Source organism: Mustelus asterias, chromosome 16 (genome assembly GCF_964213995.1).
Source record: "Mustelus asterias chromosome 16, sMusAst1.hap1.1, whole genome shotgun sequence".
NCBI lineage: Eukaryota > Metazoa > Chordata > Chondrichthyes > Carcharhiniformes > Triakidae > Mustelus > Mustelus asterias.
The window spans coordinates 68887686-68902175 of record NC_135816.1 but is presented as its reverse complement, the minus strand read 5'-3'; the positions used below and the strand labels follow the sequence as shown (position 1 = coordinate 68902175).

The following is a 14490-nucleotide window of genomic DNA, read 5'->3' as shown; positions in this document are numbered from 1 at the left end:
CATCAAAATAAAAGAAAGAGAATTTATAGATTGTCCTTCATGATCTCAGGGCAACGCAAATTGCTTTGCAACCAGTGAAATGTGGTCACTGTTGTAATGTTGAAGTAAAACTCTCCCTAACCCATGCCATCCAGGGGAGGATTGTGAACGGCATAATTCTTTCACGGAATGTGGGCACCATTAACAAGGCCAGTGTATGTTGCCCATCCTTAATTGCCTTTGAGAAGGTGGTGGTGAGCCACCTTATGGAACAGTTACAGTTCATGTGATGCAGGAACATCCACAGTGCTGTCAGGAAGGGAGTTCCAGGATTTTGATCCAATGACAGTGAAGAAATGGCGACACAGGTCGAAGTCGGGATGGTGAGTAGCGTGGAGGGGAATTTGCAGGTGCTGGTGTTCCCGTGCTCCTGCTGCCCTTGTCCTTCTAGGTGGTAGAGGTTGTGCATTTGGAAGGTACTGTTGAAAGAGCTTTGGTGAGTTGTAGAAGTGCATCTTGTAGACGGTACACAGTGCTACCATTGTGCATCAATGATGGAAATAAGGAATGTTTAAGTTGGTGAATTGGGTGCTGATCAAGCGGGCTGCTTTGTCCTAGATGATGTTAAGCTTCTTGAGTGTTGTTGGAACTCCACTCAACCAGGCAAGTGGAGAGTACTCCACCATAGTCCTGACTTCTGCCTTGTAGATTGCAGACAAGCTTTGGGGAGTCAGAAGGTGTTTAAAAATGATGTAAAGATAAGCTCAGCAATGACAGATCAGTCAGTTTAACTCTGGTGATGGAGAAACCTCTAGAAACAACAACGATGAACAAAATAAATAGTCACACGGTCAAAAGCAAGTTAATGAAAGAAAGCCAGCATGGATTCCTTAAGGGAAAATCGTATTTAACTAACTTGCTTGAGTTTCTTGAAGAAGTGACAGCAAGATATGAGGAAGGCAATGCTGTTAATATTTTATCAGTGTCACAAATAGGTTTACATTAACACTGCAATGAAGTTACTGTGAAAATCCCCTAGTCGCCACACTCTGGCACCTGTTTGGGTACACTGAAGGAGAATTTAGCATGGCCAATGCACCTAACCAGCAGTGCTAACTACTGTGCCACCATACACTCCCCACAACAAGCCATGTGGGTAATGTTACAGTTCATGGAGTAAAAAGGAAAGTAGCCACATAGATGCCACAGGGGTGGCATGGTGACACAGTGGTTACAGAGTGTCACAGCGCCTACAGAGTGTCACAGCGCCAGGGACCCGGGTTCAATTCCGACCTCTGGTCACTAGCAGTGTGGAGTTTGCACATTCTCCCTGTGTCTGCGTGGGCTTCCTCCAGGTGCTCCAGGTTCCTCCCACGCTCCAAAGATGTGTGGGTTAGGTTGATTAGCCATGGAAAATTGTTCCTTAGTGTCAGGGGAAGAGCAGGGTAAACATGTGAGGTTACAGGGATAAGGTCTGGGTGGGATTGTGGTCGGTTCAGACCCGATGGGCCGAATGGCCTCCTTCTGCACTATAGGGATTCTATCATTCTATGAGATAATAAATTGATTAACCACTACTGTCTCTCAGTCAATATTCCTCTGTTTGGTGGAAGGTTTGTAGTGGAGCTCCCCAGGGGTCAGTGTTGAGATCCTTGCTTTTCCTGATATATGTTAATGACCTGGACCCTGGTGTACAGGACAAAATTTCAAACTTTATGGAACTTGGAAGCATTGTAAACTGTGGGGACGATAGTGTAACTTTGGTGAAATGGACAGACAGGTGGCAGATTAATTTAATGCGGAGAAATATGAAGTGATCCATTTTGGTAGGAAGAACGGGCAATATAAGATAGGGGGAACAATTCTAAAGAGGGTGCAGGAGCAGAGGGACCAGAGTGTATATGTGCAGGGGTCTTGGTGGCATGACAGGTTGACTGCACAGTCAATAAAGTATCCTGGGCTTAATTAATAAGGGCAGGGAGCACAAGAGCAAAGACGGTTGTCAGACTTGTGTGTAAGACTCTAAATTTGGCTTCAGCTGGAATATTGCATCCAATTCTGGCCATTGTATTTTGGGAAAAATGTGAGGGGCATTGGAGACAGTGCAGGAAAGATTCACGAGAATGATTCCAGGGATGAGAAACTGATTGATTGGAGAAGTTGGGACTGTCTTCCTTAGAGAAAGGAAGGGTGAGAGAAGATTGGATAGCGGTATTCAAAATCTTGAGGGGTTCGGACAGAACAGATAGGAAGAAACTGTTCCCATTTGTAGAAGGACCGAGAACAAGTAGGCACAGATTTAGAGTAATTAGTAAAAGAAGCAAAAATGCATGGAAAATAACTTGTTCACATGGCGAGTGGTGAAGGTCTGGAATGCGCTGCCTGAGAGACGAAGAAGGCAGGATCAGTGGGAGCATTCAAAAAAGAATTGGATCATTATCTGAAAAGGAAGAAAGTGCAGCTTTATGGGGAGAAGGCAGGAGAAATGCACAAAGCAATTGCTCATTTGGAGAGTTGGTGCAGACACGATGGGCCGAATGGCATCTTTCTGCTCTGTAAAAACAAAATTTTGCTCATCTTAGAATTCCCAGTCTCCGATCTACTCTTGCACCCACAGGGCCTGATTTTACCATTTTCATTCTAAGTGCTGAATCTGGGCGTAATGCAGATCTGACTTAGAAACCTGCTTTCAGGCGTCCCCATACGCACTCAGCTTGAAAAGAAAATTGCGGGTCCCATTCGTGCTGTGGGCAGGGCTTAGCGCGCCTGAAATGATCGGAGCTCTGAACTGCGCATGCGAGGTTGTAAAACAATTTGAAAAAGCGTGCCCGTGTCAGATCGCTCCCAGGCCGCAGAAAGCGGAGAAAACGGCCTGGGAGCGAAAAGCGGGAGCGATAGTGCCCACACACATCACGGTCCTCCTTATCCACCCCGCCCGCTACCCACAGACATCACTGTCCCCCTTATCCACCCCCCCCCCCCCCCCCGCTACCCACAGACATCATTGTCCCTCTTATCCACCCCCCCCCCCCCGCTACCCACAGACATCATTGTCCCTCTTATCCACCTCCCCCCCCCGCTACCCAGACTGGTTGCCTGCAGAGTGGCAGCAGACCTGCCCCTGCCCCCAGAGATCCATCTATCCCCAGCCACCAGTGAGGGATCGCCCCCCAGAGATACATCTAACCCGCCTCCCTCCCCCTGCACCCCCCCCCTTCCCCCAGAGAATGGTCTGGCCTCACTACCCCCCCCCCCCCCTTCCCAGAGGAACATCTGACCCGCCTCCTCCTCCCTCCCCACCAGACAATGATCGGGCCTCCCTCCCCCTCCCCACCAGAGATACATCTGACCCGCCTCGTCTCGTCTGCTCCCCCCCCCCCCCGCCAACCAGACAACGATCTGGCCTCACTCCCCTCCCCCCCAAAAGAATGATCTGACCCCTCCACTGATCTGAGTCAGAGAGCCGTTGGAAACTCTGAATTCGCCTCTTCAGCAGCTGGAGCGCCCGATTCAGACTTTTATTCAGCGGGCTCATTTTGGCGCGATTCCGGATCGGCGAACGCCGTGGTAAAGGGGGAAATGCTGATAAACTTTGGGCGGGCAGTTCATTAATTCAATTGAAATACATGCAAATTACATTTAAATCGCCGTTGCGCCCGTTTTGGGCGCGAAGTGGATCGCCGCCATTCCCGGGTTTCAGTAAAGTGGCAATCTGCGCGGACGCAGGCACGGATCGCGTTAATGGCCTCACACCCGACTTTACCACGTTTTCGTGCCCAAAAACGGGTGTGACACAATGGTAAAATCGGGCCCACAGTGTTTACATGGCTGATTTGTTCAATTTTTGGTTAAGGATCATAGAATCATAGAATTCTTACAATACAGAAGGTGGCCATTTGGCCCATCAAGTCTGCACCGACCACAATCCCACCCAGGCTCTATTCCCGTAACCCCACTTATTTACCCTGCTAATCCCCCTGACACTAAGCGTCAATTTAGCATGGCCAATCAACCTAACCTGCACATCTTTGGACTGTGGGAGGAAACCGGAGCACCCGGAGGAAACCCATGCAGACACATGGAGAATGTGCAAACTTCTCAGAGTGACCCGGGCCGGAATTGAACCCAGGTCTCTGCTAACCACTGTGCCACCATATAACCGTACCCATCTCAGGATGTTGAATGGGGGGGGGGGGGGGGGGGGGGGGTGGGCGGATAACTCAGCAATGGTAATGCCACTAATGTCAAGGGGTGATGGCTGGATTCTCTGTTGTTGGGGATGCTCATTGGCCTGGCACTTGCGTGGTGTAAATGTTACTTGCCGTGCGTCAGCCCAAGCCTGAATGTTGTCCACGTCTTGCCGCATATGGACATGGGCTGCTTCAGTACCCGAGGAGTGACCGCATGGTGCTGAACAATGGGTGCAGTCACAAGTGAGGAGAACAATCTTACAGGTATTCAATGGGTTAAACTTGAATAAATATACGGAGCTTCAGTGATAAATAGAAATGCTCAAGTTCTGCCAGGAACATGCAATACCCCATGGAAAATATTGCCGAAGATGTTCAGCGTTTTGATAGGCTGGCAGTAATTTATTTGCAGGGTGGCAGGAGCATGTATAAATATTATTACAAGTCTGCACTAATTAACACTAATCCAACAGCACGGTACTAGGAAAACTGAAGCCAGATGTTCCACGCAAAAAAAAAATGATAATGGGATTAGTATGAATTACTGCTGGATCCATGATGAGTTAATGGGTGAATCAACAACCTGACATTTCCAATCTTCGCAGAGTCGGGCCGATGAAAAGGGTTTATCTGTTATTCAGAAACTCAAGGTGAAGGGCCAAGGCAAACCGAACAGGCATTACCAGACGAAAAGACAGTGAGGAACGAAAGATAAATCAAATAGCAGAAGTGATACCCACGTGGGTTTTAATGGTCTGCAGATTGTCAGGAGGAAGAAGCAAAGTAGCCGATACTTGCTGCGTTATGAACTGAGAAACATCGCTCTGATGGTGGCAAGCTTGCCTCATCCAGCAGGCTTGCTCAAAAATCTCCGCAATCATCTTCAAAAGCTTCTGTTTATTTGTCATTGGAATGAAGAAATGGTCAGATCCCTGAAATCCCACCCTCTGCCCTTTGAACTGTTATAGTCATTGGATTGACAATTTTATTTCCAAATGCACAACAATATCTTATTTCCCTTCATCCAAGAGGTGTTGACTGGGTTGCTGCTCGATTTGCTGACCATTCGACTCAAGGCCAGCGCAGATCCTGCCTCACTCAATGTCTAAACACACTCACCCAGCAAGGGGTGGGGGGTGGAACCGAGCCCAGCGTGGGGAGGGGGGCTGGAGACAGGGGACAGAACCCAGCAAGAGGGGAAGGGAGAAAGAGCCTAGCGCGGTGGACAGAGCCCAGGGTTGGGGGGAAACAGAGGCCAACCGGAGCCCAGCGGGGGACATTTTGCCCCACTTTTGTCTGAAAACAATGTTTTAACCACAGGCATTGAGGTATATGGGGGAATGGCTGGTTTCTGGAGCTTGGTTACAGATCAGTCATGATTGCACTAAATCGACTCCTGTTCTTTTGTTCTCAATGTGTTTTATTTGATAATCTAACAGTCACAGTGCTACAAGAAAACTCAGTGCATGTGAGGTACTTTGAAATATTCCTGAGCAACGTTTTATTTAAGTCTAATTTAACCAATGCACCTGTGGTTTGCACCAAGTTTAACTGGATCTTACTAATGGGAGGAGGATGAACAAACTGGATTCAGTCCCGTCTTGAGAATTCATCAGCAGGGGGAGCTCTTATATTGCTGAAGTTTTGCCATCCACGTCTAGCCACAGCTGCAAGTATAACTCGGGCAGGCTGACTCTGTAACTGACTCGAGTGGGCTGGTTCCAGACCGTGGACAATTATCAGGTCAGTCTGTGACAACTTATGCTGCACACAAATGTAGGGGAGCGGGGGGGGGGGGGGGCGAATGAAGATAGATGAGAGAGGAGGGGAGAGGAGAGGAGAGAAGGGGAGGGTGTCAAGAATGGGAAGGAGGGGAGAGGAGAGAGAGAGCACAGAGGGAAAGAGAGCGAGAAAGAGTGCAGAGTGAGAGAGAGAGAGTACAGAGTGAGAGAGAGAGAGTACAGAGTGAGAGAGAGAGTACAGAGTGAGAGAGAGAGAGTACAGAGTGAGAGAGAGAGAGTACAGAGTGAGAGAGAGAGAGTACAGAGTGAGAGAGAGAGTACAGAGTGAGAGAGAGAGTACAGAGTGAGAGAGAGAGTACAGAGTGAGAGAGAGAGTACAGAGTGAGAGAGAGAGTACAGAGTGAGAGAGAGAGTACAGAGTGAGAGAGAGAGTACAGAGTGAGAGAGAGAGTACAGAGTGAGAGAGAGAGTACAGAGTGAGAGAGAGAGTACAGAGTGAGAGAGAGAGTACAGAGTGAGAGAGAGAGTACAGAGTGAGAGAGAGAGTACAGAGTGAGAGAGAGAGTACAGAGTGAGAGAGAGAGTACAGAGTGAGAGAGAGAGTACAGAGTGAGAGAGAGAGTACAGAGTGAGAGAGAGAGTACAGAGTGAGAGAGAGAGTACAGAGTGAGAGAGAGAGTACAGAGTGAGAGAGAGAGTACAGAGTGAGAGAGAGTACAGTGAGAGAGAGAGTACAGTGAGAGAGAGAGTACAGAGTGAGAGAGAGAGTACAGAGTGAGAGAGAGAGTACAGAGTGAGAGAGAGAGTACAGAGTGAGAGAGAGAGTACAGAGTGAGAGAGAGAGTACAGAGTGAGAGAGAGAGTACAGAGTGAGAGAGAGTACAGAGTGAGAGAGAGAGTACAGAGTGAGAGAGAGAGTACAGAGTGAGAGAGAGAGTACAGAGTGAGAGAGTACAGAGTGAGAGATCAGAGGAAGGGTAAGTCAGTACAGAGAAAAAGTACGCAAAGAGACAGCGAGAGAGAGAATAGAGAGAAAAATAGAGTGAGAGTACAGAGAGAGAAAGAGCACAGTGAGAGAGAACAGAGAAAGAAAGGGTAGAGAGAGACAGAGAAAGAGTATACAGAGACCGAGTGAGAGTACACAGAAAAATAGAGCGAAAGAAAGTACAGAGATCCACATTTTCACCATTATTGAGGGGCTCTCCATTTCACGAAAATTGTGGAAATAGTGAACAAGACTAAGTCCCGCCTTCGAACGAACAAGGCACTTCCTTTTTTCTGGGGCGGGGGGGGGGGGGGGGGGGGGGGGGGAGGGAGAAGAAGAACCGGGGAAAGAAGAACAGGGGATAGAACACATTTCACAGAGGTAGCTGGCTACTTAGATCATCAATGGCCTCCACTGAAACGGAATTTTGGTTGGCCAGGAATTTAAAACCGAAGTGTGCAGAATTGACCAACGAAGAGAAGGTGTGAACTTCATGATTCATTTGGATAGCCAGGGTTCCACTTTGGATTTGGTGTCAGGACACCTTTGGATGAGGTCAGGTGCCCTTTGGAATTGAGTAGGCATAAACATGTGATGGAGCCCACGAGGGAACAGGCTATTCTGGACTTAGTGTTATGTAATGAGCCAGACGTGATAAAAGATCTTAAAGTAAGGGAACACTTAGGAAGCAGTGATCATAATATGGTAGAATTCAGTCTGCAATTTGAAAGAAGGAAGGCAGAATCAGATGTGAAGGTTCTACAGTTAAATAAAGGTAATTACAGGCGCATGAGGGAGGAACTGACAAAAATCGACTGGAAGCAGAGCCTAGTGGGAAAGACAGTAGAACAGCAATGGCAGGAGTTTCTGGGAGTAATTGAGGACACAGTGCAGAGGTTCATCCCAAACAAAAGAAAGGTTATCAGAGGGGGGATTAGGCAGCCATGGCTGACAAAGGAAGTCAGGGAATGCATCAAGGCAAAAGAGAGAGCCTATAATGTGGCAAAGAGTAGTGGGAAGTCAGAAGATTGGGAAGGCTATAAAAACAAACAGAGGATAACAAAGAGAGAAATAAGGAAGGAGAGGATCAAATATGAAGGTAGGCTAGCCAGTAACATTAGGAATGATAGTAAAAGTTTCTTTAAATACATTAAAAACAAACGGGAGGCAAAAGTAGACATTGGGCCGCTCCAAAATGACGCTGGTAATCTAGTGATGGGAGACAAGGAAATAGCTGAGGAACTTAATAAGTACTTTGCGTCAGTCTTCACAGTAGAAGACATGAGTAATATCCCAACAATTCAGGAAAGTCAGGGGGCAGAGTTGAATATGGTTGCCATCACAAAGGAGAAAGTGCTAGAGAAACTAAAAGGTCTGAAAATTGATAAATCTCCGGGCCCAGATGGGCTACATCCTAGAGTTCTAAAGGAGATAGCTGAAGAAATAGTGGAGGCGTTAGTTATGATCTTTCAAAAGTCACTGGAGTCAGGGAAAGTCCCAGAGGATTGGAAAATCGCTGTTGTAACCCCACTGTTCAAGAAGGGAACAAGAAAAAAGATGGAAAATTATAGGCCAATTAGCCTAACCTCAGTTGTTGGCAAAATTCTAGAATCCATCGTTAAGGATGAGATTTCTAAATTCTTGGAAGTGCAGGGTCGGATTAAGACAAGTCAGCATGGATTTAGTAAGGGGAGGTCGTGCCTGACAAACCTGTTAGAGTTCTTTGAAGAGATAACAAATAGGTTAGACCAAGGAGAGCCAATGGATGTTATCTATCTTGACTTCCAAAAGGCCTTTGACAAGGTGCCTCACGGGAGACTGCTGAGTAAAATAAGGGCCCATGGTATTCGAGGCAAGGTACTAACATGGATTGACGATTGGCTGTCAGACAGAAGGCAGAGAGTTGGGATAAAAGGTTCTTTCTCAGAATGGCAACCGGTGACAAGTGGTGTCCCGCAGGGTTCAGTGTTGGGGCCACAGCTGTTCTCTTTATATATTAACGATCTAGATGACGGGACTGGGAGCATTCTGGCCAAGTTTGCCGATGATACAAAGATAGGTGGAGGGGCAGGTAGTATTGAGGAGGTGGGGAGGCTGCAGAAAGATTTAGACAGTTTAGGAGAGTGGTCCAAGAAGTGGCTGATGAAATTCAACGTGGGCAAGTGCGAGGTCGTACACTTTGGAAAAAAGAATAGAGGCATGGACTATTTTCTAAACGGTGACAAAATTCATAATGCTAAAGTGCAAAGGGACTTGGGAGTCCTAGTCCAGGATTCTCTAAAGGTAAACTTGCAGGTTGAGTCCGTAATTAAGAAAGCAAATGTAATGTTGTCATTTATCTCAAGAGGCTTGGAATACAAAAGCAGGGATGTACTTCTGAGGCTTTATAAAGCACTGGTTAGGCCCCATTTGGAGTACTGTGAGCAATTTTGGGCCCCACACCTCAGGAAGGACATACTGGCACTGGAGCGGGTCCAGCGGAGATTCACACGGATGATCCCAGGAATGGTAGGCCTGACATACGATGAACGTCTGAGGATCGTGGGATTATATTCATTGGAGTTTAGGAGGTTGAGGGGAGATCTGATAGAAACTTACAAGATAATGAACGGCTTAGATAGGATGGACGTAGGGAAGTTGTTTCCATTAACAGGGGAGACTAGGACGCGGGGGCACAGCCTTAGAATAAAAGGGAGTCACTTTAGAACAGAGATGAGGAGAAATTTCTTCAGCCAGAGAGTGGTGGGTCTGTGGAATTCATTGCCACAGAGGGCTGTGGAGGCCGAGACGTTGAGCGTCTTCAAGACAGAAATTGATAAATTCTTGATTTCTCGAGGAATTAAGGGCTATGGGGAGAGAGCGGGTAAATGGAGTTGAAATCAACCATGATTGAATGGTGGAGTGGACTCGATGGGCCGAATGGCCTTACTTCCGCTCCTATGTCTTATGGTCTTATGCAGAAGAAGCGTTTAAACATATCACTGTTAAGCTGACTGGAACTGTCAACAGACATGGCAAAAATCAAGAGGCAGTGGCAGAGTGATATTAACACTGGACTCAGAATCTAACGAATCCCACCACAGCAGATGGCGAAATTTGAATTCAATAAAAATCTGGAACTGGAAGTCTAACGATGATCATGAAACCATTGGTGATTGTTATAAAAACCTATCTGGTTCACTACCTTTAAGGAAGGCCCAAAAATGTGTGGATTAGGTTGATCAGCCATGCTAAATTGACCCTTAGTGTCAGGGGGATTAGCAGGGTAAATATGTGGGGTTTCAGGAATAGGGCCTCGGTCGGATTGTGGTCGGTGCAGACCCAATGGGCTGAATGGCCTCCTTCCACACTGTAGGCATTCTATGATATCTGCCATAGTTACCTGGTCTGGCCGACGTGAGACTCCAGATCCACAGCATGTGATTGACTCTTAAAAACTGACCTCAATTCAATGGCAATTTGGGGATGGACAATAAATGCTGGCCCAGCCAACCAGGCTCACGCCCCATGAATGAATAAAACAAAACTGTCAGAAGCACCTGTCAAAGGGAACTGTGAAGGCAAGTAAATGTCCTGCACTTGAAATCCTGGGGAAAACAAAATGTCTGGAGGTTTACAAAATGATTGCTTGTGATTTCGCTCTGTTGCCATAAGCCTGAGGATCCCATTCACTGTATGACTGGTTTCACAATCATATATTATCACGGTAGGGTATCTGCACTTTCACAGTTTGATTGACAGCTACATGTGTTTATAGACTCTGAAGTGGGGGTTTGAACTGTCATAAGGAATTGCACACTTACATAAAATATTTGTTGTTATAATGCTGTATTAATGCAGTTGCTATAATGCTGTGCTGATGTCTCTGGAACGGGACGTGAACCCAATATCTTCTGATTCCAAAGGAGAAAGTGTCACCGAACAAAGACTGATACCAAATTCAGCAAGTAATTGCTACAATGATTTATTTAGCAAAGGAGTGTACATATAGTAAATATTTTTAATGAATGAGAATGTTTTTCAATATAGTGAAGTCTACAACGATGCTTAAAACTTATTTTATATATAAAATTATCATTTATAAAACAGAAAACATGAATCACATAAGACGACATGAAGATAGGTGGCCAAATCATTGGCCAAAAAATGTAGGTTTTAAGAAATTTCTTAAAGCGGTAGAGGCAAAGAGGTTTAAGGAAGGAAATTCAAAACATGGGGCCTAGGCAACTGAAGCACGGCCACCCAATGCGGAGTGATTAAAATCAGAGATACTTAAGAGGCCAAAATGAAAGGAGTACAAATATCTCAGAGTTGTGTGGCTGGAGGAGATTACAGAGATAGGAAGGAACAAGGCCAAGAAGTGATTTGAAAACAAGATGTTAATTTTAAAATTAAAATGTTGCTCGACTAGGTCTTCAATAGCATCAAGTCTACTGAGGGTAGAAAGTGGGAAGTTGGCCAGGAGTCCATTAGAATAGTCAAGTTTAGAGGTGACAATGGATGAGGTAATTAGACTCCGGTGATGAAAGTTGAAATAGTTGTTCTTGGTGATGGCGTAAAAATGTGGTTGGCAACTCATCTCACGGTCAAATATGAAAGCAAGGTAGCGAACAGTTTGCTTCAGGTTTAAACAGGTGCCGGGGAGGGGGATGCAGTCAGTAGCTGGGAAATGGAGTTTGGAATGGAAACTAAAGATAGCCAAGAGGGCAAACCAGACCTTAACTTTATGTCTCATCCAAATGATGGCACCTCCATCAGTGCTGCACTCCCTGAATGGACAGTCGGTTGGCTCGGTTAGCTGGACTGCTGGTTTGTGATGTGGAGAGATGCCAACAGCGCAGGTATAATTCCCATACCTGCTGAGGTTATTCATAAAGACCCTGCCTGAGGTGTGGTGATCCTCAGGTTAAATCACTACCAGTTAGCTCTCCCCCTCAAAACGGAGTGCAGCCTATGGTCATCTGGGACTCTGGAGACTTTACCGTACTCCCCGAATACTGCTATCTCTGGAACAGGACTCGAATCCACAACCTTCTGATTCCAAAGGAGAAAATGTCACCGAACAAAGACTGATGCCATTTAGATGCAATCATCACTCCTGATGATTTGAATTGCTACGGGATATTTCTTACACACCTGCCAGAGTGAAACTATAATGTAAATCTTCCGATCTCCCACTCTCAAAATGCTTTGACTGCCAGTGAGAGATTTTCCGATGGATCTCCATGGAAAAGTATCACTGTGTTGCAATATGGAGAACTGAAAATATAACCCTCAGGTCTTTACTACTGAAACACTCAACACAACTTGGCCCTGATCAAACATCATGAATTAAAACTGAATTGTGTGCTAGACGTGGAAATCCTTCTCCTGCTAAACATGTGCCCCATGCAGTGGAGCTTGCTAATTAGGGATAAGCAGAGAGATTGCAGGTTTATGACTCTCAGCTGAATGTTGTAAACGCTTTCAGAGGGGGGGAAAAAGAAATGTTTCAGGCAAGGGTGCAATTTCCTAATTAACAAGGCACTGGCTCCATCACTGTGGATCAGAGCAGCAAGGGACATATCATGCTGAGCGCGGCAGCAGTTTGTGGCTGTCTCAATAATTAAAAAGTGAAAGGAAAAAGCTTTACTGAAAGAAAGCACATCCATTTTGGACAGACTGGCCTGGAGGAATCATTTTGACTTGGGCCAAATGTGAAACGGAGAAAGGACATGAAAATCGGAAGAGATGTCCAGCACGCAGCTGACCAGACAGTGCCTGTGTTACACAACATTGGCCAGAGGCAGAATGACTCCATGGATGGGACTTTACAGCCTTGCTTGTCCCAAAACCGTAAAATCCAGCCCGAGGTCAATGGACCTTGCCATTGTCCGCTCCTCGCCCGCTCCGATTCCCATGGCGGGCGGGGCGGTAAAATTGTGGCCCATCTGTCTTATCCTATGAACAGTGAACATGAGAATGAACAGGATTAAAGAGCAGCAAGTTTTGAAAAATGCTTTCAATCCAGTTTTAATGGTTGGAGTAGGGTAGAGGGGGGTTAGCAGCCAAAAGTAATTTCCATTGTGCCAACAGCCTCACAATTAGCGGCAATGCACTTTGCTGTGATTTATGATGCTTCCTTTAGAAGAAAATAATTTTTCAAATACTTGAATGAAGACAAAAATATAGCGGAAATACTCGCAGGTCAGGCAGCATCTGTAAAGAGAGGAACAGGGTCCACGTTTCAGGACAATGACCTTTCGCGAAAGCGAGGAAAAAGTTCTAAGATGTAACAAGTGCAAAGATGGGGAAAGGAGGACGGGCGAGGGGAGAACAAGAGGAAAGGTCTGTGATAGGGTGGGAGGCAGGAGGGATTCAATGACAAAATGGACAATGAAATTGAAGGAAGTGAAAGAGCAGATGTCGCTTCTCCTCCGCTTACATGGCAAGTTGCTCTGCAAGGGGGAGGGGACATTTTGAGGTGGTTGAGGGGGCACAGAGGGAATGGTCATTTAGGAATAAAGGAAGGAGAGGGGAAGGGAAGATGTGTTTGGTGGTGATGTCACACTGCAGGTGATGGAAACGGTTCTGGGTGATCTGTTGAGTATGGAGAATGGTAGAGAGTAAGTGGAGGTAAAGGTCCTATCGTAGTTCCGCGAGGGAGGGAAAAGGGCAAGACCAGAGGAAAAAGAATGGACACAGTTGAAGGCTTTGTAAACCTTGGCAAGGGCAGGAGGTGAGGAATCCTTTAATGAGGGAAAAGATAGATGTTTCAGGAGCACTGGTATGAAATGTTTGCACTGTCAGAATAGATGCAATGGAAATGGAGAAACTGGGATAATGGAATTGAATCCTTACAGGTGGTGGGGTTGGAAACGGGGAGGTGAGGAAATGTAGTCAGGGCAGCTGTGGGAGTCAGTGGGTCTACCCCCAGAAATGGAGACTGTGAAATTGAGGAAGGAAAGGCAGAATCAGAGATGGACCATGTGAAGGTGAGAGAAGGGTAGACAATTGGAAGCAAAGTTGATGAAATGTTCCATTTCAGGGCACGAGCGGAAATGGCAGTGACATATTCATCACTGTGCTGGAAAAAAGAGGTGAGGGTGTGGAGTGTTTTGGAGGGGAGGGGGTGGGGGGGTGGGGGGCTGTTGGAGGAACCAGATTCAGACCGGGAATGTTCCGTATATCCCTTAACAAGGCAGGTATAGGTAGCATCTACGCGGATTCCTATAATAACATCTTTGGAGGAAACGTGTTGAGTCAAAAGTTGTTCAATGCTCGATGGAGCAGTAGAAAGGTGGATGGGGTCTGCCTTTGTTCTAGGAAGAAGCAGAGAGGGTTCAGAACATCTCGTTGGGGGGGGATGGAGGTGCAAGGGGTTAGAAATCCCCTAATGAAGAGAAAGATAGGGTTAGGAAACTGGGAACTAGGGAAATGAAGGAGAGCAACTGAAGAGTTGTGGATGGAGTGGGAAGAGACCAAACAGTGGGAAGAAAAATTAGTCACGATAGGAAGAAATCACTTCAGTGGGGCAGCAGCAAGCTGAAACAATGGGTTTACCAAGTTGTGGCTCTTGGGAAGGAGATGGAAGCAGTACGTAAGGTTTGGAGGA

The 14490-nt window shown here is 46.4% G+C and overlaps 1 protein-coding gene across 4 annotated transcripts in view; it reads right to left on the bottom strand.

The window, feature by feature from the left end:
• The window catches only part of LOC144505234 (dihydropyrimidinase-related protein 3-like), a 212400-nt gene that overhangs the window by 9553 nt on the left and 188357 nt on the right, over positions 1–14490 (bottom strand). The gene's annotated exons all lie outside the window — the stretch shown is intronic.